Here is a 6000-nt window from a genome sequence, read left to right as displayed (position 1 = left end):
TAGGTGGGTTTCTGCGTTTAGTTTCTCATAAAGATTTTGACCGGTCTTGGTCTCCTACTCCCATAAAATTTTGGATCCATTTTTAGTCGTCCCCGTCATTAACTTGGACTGTTTAGTAATGATGTGGTATTCATGTTAACACCCATGTGGTTTGCCACATGGACTATTAATCTTATGTGGCAAAATATATATATATATATATATATATATATTTTAGAAAGAAGACATCATATAAGAGAAAGATATCTGATGAGAGTGAGAGAATAAAATCTAGACCGGATAATCTAACATAAATGTCAAAATTCGATGTCATGTGATCACTTAAAAATTTATATGATTTTTTATATTAAAATTTAACTTTTCATGTATGGTTATATGATTTGGATTTAGTTATTTTATTCTTATATAAGATGTTTTATTTCAGACACATATATATACATAATTTTCCTGTCAATGTCAAAACTGTCAATACGGTAAATTATGAAAATGATCTTTTATTTTATTTTTATTTTTAATCTCTCAACAAAAGTTATGTCTTAGTCCCTTAAAATTTGTTTGTTTTGTGTTTTTGGTAGAGTCCTTAAGCACCAATTGAGGTAGGCGACTGCCTAGGGTCCATATTAAGACACCAAAATTTTTATTATTTAGTTTATCTAAATATAATACATATATATATATATATATATATATATATATATATAAATAATTTTGAAATTATATAATAAAATTATCATGAAAAAAAATTATTAGTAACTTTTTTGAAAGAACAATTACCAATATTTAGTTAACTAATGGGATATGTTTTCACTTCTCAACAAAAGTTTACCTACAATTTTGAGAAATGAACTGAGAATTATGGCAATGTTTAACATAAAGAGAATAGTGTGGTATATTATTTCCTCCATTTTTATCCGTGTCAACGTAATTATGTAAACAACTTGAACTTTCTCTCTAATCGGTGCATCTTTGATCTCTCTAATATCCTTGTTGCCTCATCGTGTTGGCCACTTAAACACACAGTTACGCAGAACAATCAAATGGTGCCATGCCATTCGTGCCTTCTTACAATCTTTGTGCCCCATTCTCTCCAATCTCTCTGTCACTTTCTACTCCTTCAGTTTGTCTTTAGTTAACACTTTTGGAAATGGGGGTTGCAACTACAATTTTATACTATAGCAATGCTAATGTGGGCCCAATCTATTTCTATTTGATTGGGTTGTAAAATGTAAAAAGGGATAAACTAGAAACATAAAAGAAAACAATAAAAAATTGAACTTAAGCATGATAATTTTTAGGAAAAAAAAGATGTTTTTAGTCCTTACTTTTATGGAATTTTGTTTTTAGTCTCGGTAGTGTCATTATAATTAAATTTAGGGAAGGCATATTAGTTTTTCTTTTTAAAAAAATAAAACACTTTTCCACATCATTTTAATAATTTTTTTACATAAAAAGACACTATGTTTGTCATGTCAGACAAAATTTAATGCTATTTGTGAAAATTCTATAAGGAGAGACTAAAAACAACTTTTTTTGTTAAATATATGGATTAAATTGAATGATATGAAACTTTGAGAACTAAAAACAAGATTTCACAAAAATATAAGAATCAAAAACATTTTTTTCTTTTAATTTTTATGATTTTGATTGTGAAACTTTATTTGAAGAATTAAAAGTCTTTAGAGATATTTTAACGTTGGAATCAAGATCAAGCTTTATGATATTGTGTAATTTGAAGACATTCAATTGTATTTCTAATGTATGTGCAACTTATAGAATAATTTTAACTATTCACATTATCATTGTATCTGCTAAAAGAATTTTATTGAAATTGAAATTGTTAAAATCATATTTGTAATCTACCATGTCACGAAGGTAGATTAAATAATCTTTGATTTCTATTGAAAATAAAGCATGTACAATTTATAGAATAATTTGAACTATTCACGTTATTATTGTATTTGCTAAAAAAAATTTATTGAAATTGAAATGGTTAAAATCCTATTTATGAGATCTAGTACATCACAAAGGTAGATTAAATAATCTTTGATTTCTATGTGATTTTTTTAGAGAATCTTGATTATGAATGGATTATTAATGATTTTGCAACAATTATTTTATTTTATTTTTGCAAAAGGGACAATGATTATAAGATTTTAATTTTCTGGATTCGCCTAGGGCACCAAAAAATATTAGGGTTGGCCTTATTTTTAGTTTCCCTATTAACATAGACCATTAAACTTAACAATCAATAATTTCTTCTTACTTTGTTGTCGCGTTAATAAACAAGGCTAGTCGAATGCAATTTGGCTAACTTTTGCTTCAACATGATTCCAACCTTTGGATTCATGATCAAACGATTTGAGTCAAAAGGGAAAATCTATTTTTCAACTATAATGGGTTCTCAAGTTACTTCAAAAAGCACTTGATTGAAGGTGAACTGTAACATAATTTAGAGATAGAACAAACTTAAAGATAAATGAATTTAAAATATAGCAAGACGGAAAGCAATTAAACTGGAAGAAAAATAGTTTGGAAAAGGCAACTGTATTGATTGATTGGTTTGTTGTGTCTTCTAATGTTTCCAAACACATATTTGTACAAGAATATCTAACACAATTGCCTAAAGATATGTTCTTTCATGTTGGGCCACTATTGGCTTCTAACAATCCATTTCGGCTAAAACACATGTAATTTGGCTAATCCTATTCCTATCTTCAGCTGCATCTTCTTAGCTCCAAATTTTTAATTAGCCCATACTTAATAGGATGATTGTGTTCTCTCCTTTTATATTCTATTTTACGGATCTTCTTTTATAAATTATTAGTTCAATAGTACTTTAGACTGTTGGGCTCTTATTCAGATGAATTTATTCATTGAGAAAATTATGTATCAAAGTATTTTAGGTCAGTTTAGATAAATTTGTGGTGATGAAAAATATCTAATTAAAATAACATTTGAAATTTATGATCTAAAATACATCTTTTTATATTATTCAAATAATATATAGAACATGCTATTTTTAATAAAGATTTGTTTCAATTTTTAAATACTTATATATAAGGGACTCTTTTATTGTTTTGCTCTAAGTCTCTAAAATGTGAGGATCATCCTACTTAATCATGTTAGCTTAATATCTCCTTATACTACCACATATGTGATACATTAAAAACATTATGCTATCACAAGACATAATGATAGAAGACTATCCAAGGAGGACAAGTTTGGCTTGGGTGGGCTCAACAGGGATGGACCAATCACTAGACAAGGAGGAGTAAGAGATTTCAAAAAGAGCTTGACGAGAGAGTAATTCTCTCAAGGGGAAAAGATAAGAAGAAGTGAAGCTTATAAATTTTAGCCTACTCTTAGAATAAGATTTATTTTCATTTTTAATAGTATTTTGTGCCTATTTTTGAACTTGTAATGGGTTGTCACAACCTTTTATTACCATTTTCAAGTCTTTTAATTATTAGATTAGTTATTGGGTCTTGGACCTTATCTAGGATTATTATTAGGGGGTATAAACAGATTCATATTAGACACAATTAATAGAATGTCTTTCTTGGTTATTGTGTGAAACCTTAGATTCATATCAAAGAATTTTATTCTTTGTGGCGAATCATCCTCAACTTATCAATCTTCCAATGTTGTGGCATTGTTCTTTCCATCTCTTTTTCTAATTCGCTTTTTTCTTTTTATTTAACCAATTTTAGAGAGTCACAAATAGGTTCCCAAGTCAGATCCGTTTCTTTTTCTGAATTCTATCTAGTATCAATATCTTTTTGTCATTTACACACATACACACACACACACACACACACACACACACACACACACACACACACACACACACACACACACACACACACACACACACACACACACACACACACACACACACACACACACACACACACACACACACACACACACACACACACACACACACACACACACACACACACACACACACACACACACACACACACACACACACACACACACACACACACACACACACACACACACACACACACACACACACACACACACACACACACACACACACACACACACACATATATATATATATATATATATATATTATCAAAAATTTGTGCTAAAAAAAGAAAGAAGTGAAAAAAATCCAATTTTCAAATTTGGAGTCTAAATTATGTTAGAATCCAAATTTGGATAGTTGAAGTTGTTAGGATCTGAATTTGTTTTCAAATTTGCAGACAAAATTTTGTTACAATTCAAATTTGGATAATTGAAGTTGTTAGGATTTGAATTTGTTTTTCAAATTTAGAGCCAAAATTGTTACAGACAAAAATGTGTCTTATTGGTTATTTACGTCTAGTTTAGTTCAATTTTGGGACAATCCTTTTCTTGATTCTGGAGTCCTCTAGTTTTTCTTCCTTGGCATTCCTTTTGAGTATTCCTTTCATTTTTGCTTGTCTTTAAAATTTCTTAGTTTTGTCTTAGAGTATTTCTATTCTTGCCTTCTTGAGTTGAGTTTTGATTTGTGGCATATTTCACATTGAATACTTCATGATTTTGAGTTTAAAGGTTCTACTTAGGAACTGAAGAGTGGTAAAAGGCAAGAATGCATATTATAAATGAAAAGGCCTTAAAAGAGTGATACACGAGTGAATTTGAGTGAAGCACTAAGTTGAGTGGTGAGGTCATATTCTATTTATTACTTGTGCACTAACGTTTTCTTGTAGGTATGGCTTCTACAAGTGGAGATGCTACTCCACCATCTCCAAAAACCACAAGGCTCATGGTGGAGATGATTAAACTTGGTGATCAAATGAGAAGAATGAGTTATGAAAATGAAGAAAGGATGGAGAGAATGAAAAAGGAGAATGAGGAGATTTTGGGAAGAATACAAAGAAGTAGTGAAGCTTTAAGTGTGAGAAATGAAAATATAGAGTGAAGAAGAGAGGTCAAATCATCTAATTCTTCTCATGGGGAAGATGAAGGGTATAAAGAGGATGAGGGGGGAAGGAGGAATGAGAGGTATAGGGAGAGAAGAAATGATAAAAGATATAGAGGTAGGAAAAGAGAGGAAGGGATTGAGGGAGTGAAGGTGAAGATCCCTACCTTTAAAGGGACTTGTGATCCATAAGTGTATCTTGAGTGGGAGATGAAGGTTGAGCAAGTCTTTGCTTGCTATAACTACAATGAAGAAAAAAAATATCAAATTGACCTCCTGGAGTCTAAGGGATATGCCTTAGTGTGGTGTAACCAAGTGAAGAGTGATGTTGAGAGGATGAGAAGACCTTTGATTAATACTTGGCAAGACATAAAGAGAGTTTTGAGAGAGAGAGATTTGTGTCGTCCTATTATGGGAGGGACCTTCACAACAAGCTCCAAAGACTAATTCAAGGGAATAAGAGTCTGGATGAGTATTAAAAAGAGATGAGAGATTTCCTTGATCAGGGCTCAAATTGAGGAGTCTCAAGAGGCCACCATGGCAAGGTTTTTGCATGGTCTCAATAGGGAGATCCAAGACATTATAGAGTTGCACAACTATGCGTCTTTGGAGGATCTCATTCATCAAGCTATCAATGTGGAACACCAATTAAAGAGGAAGCAAATATACAAGAAGTCCTCCTATGGCTCTTCAACTTGGAAAGGTAAGGAGTTCAAGAATGAGAGAGGATCTTCATTCAAATCTCATGAGAAAGGTGTTGTACTTAGTAAAAATAATTCTAACCCTACTCACTTCATCAAAAATGAGTTCTATTAAATGTTTTAAGTGTTTGGGAAAGGGTCACATTGCCTCCCAATGTCCTAACAAAAAAATTATGGTCGTGTTGGGTAATGGGGATATCATTAGTGCATCTTCCTCTAGCTCTTCTAGTGAGAGTGGAAGTGAATGTGATGTACAACCCTTGAAAGGTGATCTTTTGGTGGTTAGGAGGTTAATGGGGAGTGTGCGTAAGGATGGAGATGAAACTCAAAGGGATAATATTTTTCATACTAGGTGCATAGTCA

This window comes from Glycine soja, chromosome 13, assembly GCF_004193775.1.
Source record: "Glycine soja cultivar W05 chromosome 13, ASM419377v2, whole genome shotgun sequence".
Lineage (NCBI taxonomy): Eukaryota > Viridiplantae > Streptophyta > Magnoliopsida > Fabales > Fabaceae > Glycine > Glycine soja.
The sequence above is the reverse complement of the archived record's forward strand: the minus strand, read 5'-3'. Positions refer to the sequence as shown.